Genomic DNA, 11,311 nt, shown 5'->3' on the forward strand with positions numbered 1-11,311 from the left:
AATAAATACAGAAAAAACAATTGTGTTGTTTAAAAACTGCAACAAAGAGTGGAAAAATGAATTTTTGAAGACATATTGTTTTACGGATGCTAATGGTAGTTTTGAATATTCAGGGGTAATATTATCGGATAAGTTGGATAAAATGGTGGAGATTAATTTTGTTAGGCTTTTGAAGTCTACTGGGATATCGTTAAAAAAATGGAATCCCTTGTTTTTTAGTTGGTTGGGAAGGATAAACATAATAAATGCGTATATAGTGCATAGGTGGACATACTTCTTCTAGAATGGTTCCTCTAAAAAGCCCACTGCCATGCTTGGAGATAATACAGAGGCTAATTAAGAACTTTATTTGGAAGGGGAAAAAAACTCGAATTAGCTAAGATCAATTGACGAATACTATAGGGCATGGAGGGGTAAACTTTCCGAATATAATAAGTCATTATGAAGCCTCTATTATATTCCATACCCAGTTGTTAACTAAAAAAGATTCTGAAAAATCTGGCTGGTTTGGATTAGAGACCCAAGCTTTAAATGGAAAATAACTAATTAAGTATATTTGGCAACCCAAGAAAATTGGGAAAGAAGTCAGTAATATAATCCTAAAACATTTATTGAATGACTGGAATATGATTAGAAAAAAACTAAAAATCCTGGGAAATATTTTTGGGTTCATGAAGATAGAATTACCAGAGGCTTTAATGCCAGATTTAAAAATAGATTCTTGGAAGGATCTGAATATTGAAATTCTGGATGATATAATAATAAGAGACAAAATGAAAGATTTTCTAACTATGTCCTAATGAATTTGGCCTTCCTCAGGCAGAGGCTTTCCGGTATTTAAGAATAAAATCCTTTATCGGTAAATTTCTTGCTAAGAGTAATATAATTAGTAGGGGACGTAACAGGGATTAAACTATGTTTTCCCGCAATGTTTCTGTTTTAGTTTTGTTACCTACATCAGGTTTTCAGTTAATGATTCTTAAGTCCTGACATTACCTCAGCTACCCGCCGACACATAAACCCCTTAATAGCTGGCTTAAGGGCTGCACCTCGCTCTCCCCCCCCCCCCCCCCCCCCCCACGCACTCACCCACAGCTTGTGCGTTATGTCCTTTATGTTAACTAAAGGGTGATAGCCTCCTCCAGGCATAGTTTCACGCCAGCCAACTAGCACCATACCAGGAGGCAAAAGGTCCGACTCACCTCCAATTGCCCCTGACTGTAACTACATAATCTCCCCTGAGAGGTGAGAGACCGCCCAGCCACTACCGCAAGCTATACAGCAAAGCTCTGCAATTCCCAAAGCTGGCAGTCGCTCACTAGCCTGCAAACTTGCTGTTTGCTTGTTTTTGACATTACTGTTTGTTATTGTGTTTTATTTTTAATATAAAATGTGCTGTGTCTCACTGCCCGACCTGTGTTTATAACCTGTTGAATCCGAAGTACTGCAACTGCCGTTGGGGCAAGGAAAGTACTACTGTTATACTCTGCATAACAAAAATAAAGAATTAAAAAAAAACAAAAAAAACTTGGGATCGCAGTGGCCGGAGTCCCTTAGAACGCCACACTGGCTGGGAACCGTCGGGGAAGAGGATCGGGCGGTAATGTAGAATGGGAGTATAATTACTCAGTATGATATATAATGGATTATATTCACTCATAATAATAAGAATACTTTTATATAATAATATAAGATTTTATATATGTTATTTTCTACTATTACAATACTTATTGTATTTATTCATTGTGTTTGAGTTTTAATATGTGTTTAATACAAATAATTAACATTTCCAAAACTCATAGATCATTAAAGTATAAGGAATGTCATCAACATTACAATATGACGGTCTTTGGAAACATTATTCTATGAGCAGCTTGGATAAATCCTTCGATAGCTCAGCTGGTAGAGCGGAGGACTGTAGAGAGAAACTCAGACATCCTTAGGTCGCTGGTTCAATTCCGGCTCGAAGGACATATTTTTATTTACATTATAGAAAGTGTCTCTGATTTTATTAAATGTTATATCATTTATATACAGAATTATAAACACTGATTAAAAAATACATATATATATAATAGGATAATAGAAAGTGTCATTGGTTTATTTTAATCACTCAGTATAAGATATGATGGATTATAATCAGTCAGTATGATATATAATGGATTATAATCACTCAGTATAAAGTATAATGGGTTATAATCACTCAGTCTAATATTTAATGGGATTATAATCACTAATTATAAGGTATAGTGGATTGCAATCAGTCAGTATAATATATAATGTTATTATAATCACTCAGTATAATATATAATGGGTTATAATCACTCAGTATAACGTATAATAGGATTATAATCACTGAGTATGATATATAATAGGATTATATTCAGTCAGTATAATATATAATGGATTATAATCGCTCAGTATAATATATAATGGATTATAATCACTCAGTATAATATATAATGGATTATAATCACTCAGTATAATATATATTTGTGTAATAATGACTGAGAATATAGAAAGGTAAAAACCCAGTGTATTCTGTCAGGTTTGAACCTGGATCCCAGCTCTGTGAACACATTGTAGTCTCTGTAACATAACCTAATCACAGCGTTGGTGGTATAGTGGTGAGCATAGCTGCCTTCCAAGCAGTTGACCCGGGTTCGATTCCCGGCCAACGCATGGTCATTTTTTGTCAGAGTTTAAATTATTTTCTCAATAAGTATTTATTGCAGTATAATGTTCTAATTAAACAGATTTCCCATATTTTACAGTTTCTGTCTCCCAGAATGCACAGCTCACAGTGATATCAGTTACAGTAACGAACACTAAGCAATGAACACTAAGCACTGAACACATAACCTCCCATATGGTCTAGCGGTTAGGATTCCTGGTTTTCACCCAGGCGGCCCGGGTTCGACTCCCGGTATGGGAAGTGACACTTTTATTGCAATTGCACACAGAATTTGTTTAAAATCATCTTACAGTAATATTTATTCACCCAAGATTTATAAATTAGTAAAACGTTTCATTCTCAGTAAATCAGTCTATAAACCATAGCCATAGGTTTAAGGACCCCCTTTCCCCCCCTCCCCAAGTGTCCCTCTACCCTCGTAAGACCCCATTTGAGTTTGGGCTTCCAAGTCCCCAAGAGTGCATGTAGGACTCACCGGGCCCCCACTGACCTGTCCAGGCTCCGGCGAGACTACTCCACTGGCGCGGCGGGTTGCTACGATTAGGTGCAGCTTCTGGTAATCGCATAGGAGCCAGCGGGTCTCTCCTTAAGATGATGACTTCGTCGAGGATCCAGTTTCTGATTCTGATCTGAGGCAGGCCAAGTGTCCTTTGGATACTCGGTATGTCCTCCTGCCAGCGGGCCGTCAGCCAGGTGTTTCCATGCTTTGCCTGGAGGCTAAAGGGGAAGTCCCAGCAGTACGGGATCCTCTTGTCCCGGAGGGCACCCATCACTGGGCGCAGGGCTCTCCTGGCGTCCAGCGTTAGGCTGGATAGGTCTTGGTACAGGGAATCGTGGTATCTGATAGTGGTGAGCTCCCTCGCGGCAGCCATTATTTTATCTCGCAGTCCACATGTGGAGATGCAGCAAATCACATCCCTGGGGCTGCCATCCTGTCTCGCCGGTCCCAGGGCTCTATGTGCTCGTTCAAGGTGTATTGTGTCAGGGGCTTGTACCCCAAGGAGCTGCCTGAATAGGTTGATTAGCGTGGTGTGGAGCGGCTCTGTACCCGTCTCTGGTAGGCCGTGGTGCCTTATGTTATTGCGCCTGCTCCTATTTTCCAGGTCTTCCACTTGTCTGCGTAATGAGAGGATCATATTACCCTGTCTGGTAACAGCCACCTTTGTCGCCCTGTGCTGCTCCTCACAGCAGCGAGCCGTCGTCTCCACTTCATCCACTCATTGCTCTAGCGCTGTCAGATCAGAGCAGAGACCAGCAAGTTCTTCACGCAGCGCCACACGGAGTTCCTGCACCAGGGAGCCCGTGTCCGCCTTGGATAACATTTTGGTAGAAATTTGGGTAAGTTCAGCTCGGATTCGGGCTAAGTCACTTGCCTGGGTATCCTCTGCCTCTCCGAGCTCGGGGATGCGGGCGCCATCTTGTACGCATGCTGCGGCCCTCTGAAATCCGACGGTGTGGCAACAAAATCGTCCATCGGTCCCGTGCACCGGCGAGTGGAGCTAACCCCTGCTGACTCTAAAGCTAAGTGCTTTTTAGTCCGGACCATTACCACCCGGATTGTAGCTAATTTCTCGCTGTTTTTCAGCCAGGGGTGCGGAGCTCGTTCACTGTGCGTCCTGCACCATGCTCGTCCAGGCCACGCCCCCCTCTTTGCTTATATTTAAGTCTATTAAACTTGTCAAGGAAAAAGAACAGCCCCCCTGCCCCCAAAGGGAAAGGGAAGAGAAGGGGAGGAGAAGGAAAGGTGGGGGAAAAAAAGGAAAATAATACAAGCAATCATCTAAAAGTGGCATGTATACTCCTTTGGTTCAGGAAAGAAAATAAAAATATAATAAGGAAGAGGAGAAAGGGGAGAGACGAAGGAGAAGTAAGGAGGAGAAAAGGAGAGACATAAGCCATTCCTACACAATTTTGATCCTGAAATACAGTGATTATAGCAAGGAAATCTCCCCCCTTGGTTTTTTTTTTTTTTTTTTTTTCCTAAAATGGCAACTAAAAAAAAACAATGAACCAAAGAACTCAATAAAGAGGGATAAGAAACAGGAGAACAAACCAGAGAAGCGACTCTCCTTTTTCTCCCCAGGGAAATGATCTGGAAGAAAGCATTATTAACATGCAAGAAGCAGCACAAAAAATCTCCCACCTAATACAGAAAAGGACCAGACTGTCACAAAGGCTTTCTTGGAATGTGCATTCAACTCTCTACTCGAAAAATGTAAAATTGGGCTAGGCACTATTTTTCCACGGTTGCATAGCTGACCTCTCTGGGCAAAAGCTTACGGCTAAGGTATTCCACCAGGTGTTCCATGCCGTCGTCCCCCACTTGGCTCAACATGGCTCCCAACCCAAACATGGAGGCATCTGTGTGTACAAGAAATTGTTTAGTATGGTTGGGCGCTGCCAACACAGGAGCCTCACTTAATGCAGCTTTAAGTGTCTGAAAAGCGTCCGCTCACTCTGGGGTCCAGGTTACTTGTTTTGGTAGGGCCTTTTTGGTAAGGTCAGTGAGAGGCTTGGCCAGGGCGCTATACTCTAGGACAACCTTTCGGTCCTAAAAAGGCTAATACCTGGGTTTTGGTACGGGGTTGGGGCCAATTAGCTATGGCCTCTACTTTAGCAGGCTCTGGACGCTGCCTACCGGAACCTACCCTGTGGCCGAGATACTGTACCTCGGCCATGCCTACGTGGCATTTGTCAGGTTTCAATGTGAGACCCGCCAGCCGAATTTGCTTGAGTACCCTGGACAAGTGCCCCAGGTGGTCCTCCCACGTGCAGCTGTAGACGGCAATATCGTCTAGATACGCACATGCAAAGTACTGGAACCCCTCTAGGAGCCTATCGGCCATCCCCTGAAAAGTAGCCGGGGCATTCTTCATTCCAAAGGGCATATCCTTGAACTGGTATAGCCCAAATGGAGTGACGAATGCTGACTTGGGGATGGCCGCAGGCTCCAAGGGGATCTGCCAATACCCCTTGCACAAGTCCAGGGTAGTCAGGTAATTCCCCCCAGCCATACTGTCTAATAGCTTGTAACGGACCGTTTCAGCATAAAAGGGAATAAAATACGTTTAGGCGATAATCCCCTTTTCTCAGAAAGGAACAGCTACTGCAGAACATCAAAAACTCACGAATTGGATATAGGTGAATGCATCAAACTCCCGAACTGCATACCAGGGAATAAGATAGCACTCCAAGCTGGAACCTCACGAATAGCTGCTAGCAGATGAATAGGAAAAGCAGACATCAGCTTACACTCCTAGCAGTCAATCTCCAACAGCATACAGTGAATCCCCCCAAGAACGAGACAAGGCTCCGTGTTGAAGGTCAAGCAGTGGTCTGAGGTTCCAGCTTGGAGTGCTATCTTATTCCCTGGTATGCAGTTCGGGAGTTTGATGCATTCACCTATATCCAATTCGTGAGTTTTTGATGTTCTGCAGTAGCTGTTCCTTTCTGAGAAAAGGGGATTATCGCCTAAACGGATTTTATTCCCTTTTATGCTGAAACGGTCCGTTACAATTGGTGGCAAGCGGTGGGATGGCGTCCTAGTGCGAGGTAAAGCAGCTCGGAGACACAGTACGTTTGGATTTACAAATTGAGGGCGACGCTAGTGTGCCTACAGCGTCCCTGTCTACACAAAGATTTGGGAAAATGGGGTTCGTAGACCCCTGGGCAACACACACACCTGAGGAAGAGAGTGAATTAGAATGGAGAGATAATGCCCGGAAAGAATTATGGTTCCTATTCAATGGTCTACAGCATTCATATGCTTGGGAGAATTTAAAGGTTTCTCGGATTCGGTGATTGTGGTGTCTGCCAGAGTGCTTGGAGTCCTCAGGAAGCGCTAGGAGCATCCATTAACGGAGGTACCCAGTCGGGGTGCCAGGCGATCCGTTACATAGCTCATCTATTCTGGGCATGGGGTAGGCACCAGTTATGGTGCGATCGTTGAGTCTCCGATAGTCTACACAGAAGCGCGTGGTGCCGTCGCGCTTCGGTACTAGTACTACCAGCGAAGCCCAAGGACTCTACGAGGGTTCTATAACCCCTAACTTGAGCATATCCCTTATTTCAGCGAGCATATTTTCACGTACTGCCTCAGGGAATCGATATGGTTGCTGCCGTAACAGCGTTTCTCCCTGGGTCTCTACACGGTGTACCGTAGCGGAGGTATATCCTGGTATGGCCAAAAACATTCCTTGGTATCCCTGAAGCAGCTGAGATGCCTCACTCTTCTCTAAGGGGGTTAAGTTTTGACCCAAGCTTACTTGGTCAATAGTACACGGGGAGGTGTCTAGTAAATCAGGGAGGGGCAGTCCCTCACTATCCTTGGAAGAGGGGGCACATACTGCGCCCACATCTTCAGTTCTTTCGAAATAGGGCTTGAGCATATTTACATGAAAAGTTTTGGTCAGCCTTTCATCTGAACACTTGCTCACAATATAGGTGGTATCACTTTTGCGCTCCACTACCTTAAAGGGTCCCTACCAGGCAGCCTGCAGCTTGTCCTTCTTAACGGGCCTCAGGGCCAACACCTTCTGTCCTATTTCCAGTACCCTATCTCTGGCGCCCCTATCATACCACTTCTTCTGGCAATCCTGGGCCGCCCGCAGGTTCTCCCGAACAGCCCGTAATCGGTCCCGGAACTCCAGAACATACTGGATGATGGGGACTCCCCCCCTCATTTGTGTTGCCCTCCCAGTGCTCCCGTACGAGATCCAGTGGGCCCCGAACTTTTCTCCGGGTAGATACTTCTCCCAATTCCTGCAGGACTCTGTGATGGTCTTTAGCATCTGCTTGAGCATGCCATTAAAACGTTGACAGAGCCCATTGGTCTGGGGGTTATAGGGGGTGCTGAATAGGGGGTTTACTCCACAGCTCTGCCACAATTGCTGTGTCAGGATTGCCGTGAACTGAGTTCCCCTATCGGACAGGATCTCCTGGGGAAAACCTACCAGGGAGAAAATTTTAACTAGGGCCTCAGCTACGGTCTCTGCCTCTATGTTCGAGAGGGCTACTGCTTCTGGGTATCCACTACAGTTAGGAGGGAAAAAAGGAGGAGTTAAGGGCTGCGCTATTGTGCAGAAAACAGTACCATAAAATAGAAACCAATTGGTTAAAGTGTATAATCAGCAAGTGATAAAACCTGGGTATAATAGTCTCTATTGCAGTTATTGAAAAATAATAAATAAAACGGAACCCAAGCCAGACGGACGGACCTACCCTTCCAGTACATTCTTTAGTGGGGATCATACCAAGTGCACTTTACCCCAGAGCTGGCCCTAGCTCCATCAAAAGTGAGTGTACAATCCACCTTTTTACTTATTTTTACCCTTGGAGCTACAATATTTCACCATTGGCAGTTTTTTGTGTTTTCTTTTATCTTCACATATACGGATTATCTACAACCCGGACGGATCAACTCCTGAGGATTGTACACATACCCTAGCCATATATCAGTGAGACGGTTTTTATTAATTTTATTCAAAAAATTTTTATCATTTGATTTTTACTGAACATCTGGATAGACTGTTTTATTTATTATTTTTAAATAACTGCAATAGAGACTATTATACCCAGGTTTTATCACTTGCTGATTATACACTTTAACCAATTGGTTTCTATTTTATGGTACTGTTTTCTGCACAATAGCGCAGCCCTTAACTACTCTTTTTTTTCCTCCTATCTTACCAAGGGTCTTGAGGGATTCCCTTTTTAGGGTTGCTGCTCTCTTCTCTGTTATTAAGCGCAGACTCTTCCCCTCTGTTTTTACTATCCACTACAGTTAGGGTGAAATTTTTGCCGGACTGACTGGGTCGGCTGAGAGGTCCTATTAAGTCTACCGCTACTCGGTGAAACGGCTCTTCTATAATGGGTAAAGGGTGGAGTTTGACTTTTTGGTGATCACTTCTTTTCCCTATCTTTGGACATATGTCACACGTTCTACAATAATATTTAAGATCTTGCGTGATCCTAGGCCAGAAGAACGTTTGGGTCAACCGGTCCCTCGTCTTCTTAAACCCTAGATGTCCTGCTAGGGGAATGTCATGACTGAGTTATAATAACTCAGCACGAAACTTATGGGGTACTTGCTGTCTTTTAGTGACTTGAGTGGCCCCGTCTCCCAGCCCTCATGTCACTCGATACAATAATCCCTTATACCACTCAAACCTTTCGTGAGTGCTGTCCCCCCGGGGAACCTCTACTGCCTTTCTATACCCTTCTAGGGTGGGGTCGGTTCTCTGTTCCTGTTCAAAACCCTGTGGAGTATCCCAGAAAATGGAAGGGGGGTCGGGCAAAGGAGGTATTTCAACTCCTACCTGGTTTTCCTCAAAGTGCAGCAGTGCTTCCAGTCTGGCTTGGGCTCGGGTGGTAACTGGGTAGGCTTCTGAAATGGTGACCCGTGATAGTTGAGAGGTTAAACAGCCTACGTCGTTCTCCAATAAGACCTCTGCCGGCAGTTCCTGCATAATGCCAAACTCCAACTGTTTAAATCCAGAACCCCAGTCGACAAGGACGCTGACTGTAGGTAGCTTGTGTTTGGCACCCCCAGCCACACTTACAGCTACTGTGCGGCCGGTGTGAGTTTGGGCCTTGACCGTGTGTGGTTGTACTACGGTTAGTGTGGCCCCAGAGTCTCTCATAGCTCGGGGCCCCACGCCATCTACTGTAATCCATTGACAGTCGTGGTCCCGGTTGTCGCCCCAAGCTTGCACTGGATTGACCTCATGTAAAACACTCCACTGCTCTTCTCGGTTAGGGATGTTGGTAGCACTTTCCTGTTGGACACAATGGGCGGCTGTTACAAGAACCCTCTAAACTGTTACAAAGTGTCACGTTTAAACATTTGTTATGAAGGAACACAACTGCAGATTTCATATAGTTTGGGTATTTATTATAAAAAGTAAAAGGTATTGACTTTAAGTCCAATTTACAGGTACTGTAGCTTTAATTAGTAAACGATAACTGAAGTTTCACAATTACAGGCACTGTAGCTTTAAGTAGTAAACGATAACTGAAGTCCACAATTACAGGCACTGTAGCTTTAAGTAGTAAACGATAACTGAAGTCCACAATTATAGGCACTGTAGCTTTAAGTAGTAAACGATAACTGAAGTCCACAATTATAGGCACTGTAGCTTTAAGTAGTAAACGGTAACTGAAGTCCACAATTACAGGCACTGTAGCTTTAAGTAGTAAACGATAACTGAAGTCCACAATTATAGGCACTGTAGCTTTAAGTAGTAAACGATAACTGAAGTCCACAATTATAGGCACTGTAGCTTTAAGTAGTAAACGGTAACTGAAGTCCACAATTATAGGCACTGTAGCTTTAAGTAGTAAACGATAACTGAAGTCCACAATTATAGGCACTGTAGCTTTAAGTAGTAAACGGTAGTAATTAGCAGACACTGAATCAGAAAGAGTCTCTTAGTAGTATTAATGAATTAGGTGATAAGAAGTTACAATAGCTGTTCCATAGACTTTAACTGAAGCAAGACAGATGCAGCTAACTGAGATAAAGTATGAGTTGAAGTTAGCTGTAACGGGTTTGTTTTATCGAAAGACTTTGGAGACAGGAAATAACAGCTTTGAGATGCAACGCTTATCACAGAGGTTTTACTTAGCTTCCGGCACATAGAACACTGGTTCCCGAGATCTCCTCAGAGGCGGTTATCCTGGAAGGAGAGAGTTCAGCTTTAGTCGTGGATGAGGAGAGGTGAAGGGAACTTGAAGTCTTCCAGTCCGGTCCGGTAACAGAGGGCTTTCACAACGATGTTGCAGCCGGTTCGTGAGTACGGAACGTAGTTCAATAATCCAGCGTCGCTCAGCTGGTGCGGTCGGATTAAATAAGGAGACCGTGTCATAAAGGGGTGTGGCTAAGCTCCGTGGAACCAGGAAGTAAGAGGATACCATAGTTAAGGCATGACACAAAGTAACCCCCTTTCGTTAAAACCCATACTATGTTCGGTATTCAGACCGTACAAACTCACTCCACGAACCGTTACAAATACACATTTGTAGGTACGAACGATGGACCACCCAGCCCTTGGCGTGTGCCGCCACTAAACCCCAGTCACCTCTGAAGGTACCGAATAACCGACCACCCTACGAGCAGAGTGTGCCTCTTATTAACCGCCAAAGGAGCTGCGGTCTGCGGTTAAACACCAACTAATTGACGGTCACAGGGCATCCACGTTCGTATACATTTCCCCGAAGGGAAAACTACCGAAAGACTTACGAACAGGGACCACCTACATTCTGGCGGGTGGCCTCAATTAGAACGTTGATCTTGCGGTTAACTGCAGGTTAAGTACCCCCTTCCGGGCGGTCTCCGTTCGTCTCCTGAACAGGCGGGACAACCATAGTGAGAGCGGGGATTCGTGTAAATATGTATCCGACACACGCTCCATGAGTTTTAGGTCGAGGTCCCGCTGTTCATTGACCAGCCTTAAAACATGGCCGCCATCAGGGGTTCGCGACAAAAGTACAGAATAAGACTTTATATGGCAGAAACTCCCCGTTTTGTTCGTAGGATCTGTGCGCAATTCGTATACCTGATGCGCCCAGATCTGAGCTACCGAATGAATAGTCGAATGAACTATATTCCCATTAAAA

At 44.3% G+C, this 11,311-nt stretch overlaps 3 non-coding genes across 3 annotated transcripts; all 3 read left to right on the top strand.

Annotated features, from left to right (window-relative positions):
- The first annotated feature begins 1,884 nt into the window (after positions 1-1,884).
- TRNAY-GUA (transfer RNA tyrosine (anticodon GUA)) lies at positions 1,885-1,971 on the top strand. The gene is given in 2 exon segments: positions 1,885-1,921; positions 1,936-1,971. It is a non-coding gene; the product is annotated as a tRNA-Tyr (tRNA).
- Positions 1,972-2,610: 639 nt separating this feature from the next.
- On the top strand, positions 2,611-2,682 carry TRNAG-UCC (transfer RNA glycine (anticodon UCC)). Its single transcript has one exon. It is a non-coding gene; the product is annotated as a tRNA-Gly (tRNA).
- A 181-nt stretch (positions 2,683-2,863) lies between these two features.
- Positions 2,864-2,935, top strand: TRNAE-UUC (transfer RNA glutamic acid (anticodon UUC)). The gene has a single exon. It is a non-coding gene; the product is annotated as a tRNA-Glu (tRNA).
- Positions 2,936-11,311: the final 8,376 nt, after the last annotated feature.

The sequence above is a fragment of the Pelobates fuscus genome, unplaced genomic scaffold (assembly GCF_036172605.1).
Source record: "Pelobates fuscus isolate aPelFus1 unplaced genomic scaffold, aPelFus1.pri H_2, whole genome shotgun sequence".
NCBI classification, from domain to species: Eukaryota; Metazoa; Chordata; class Amphibia; order Anura; family Pelobatidae; genus Pelobates; species Pelobates fuscus.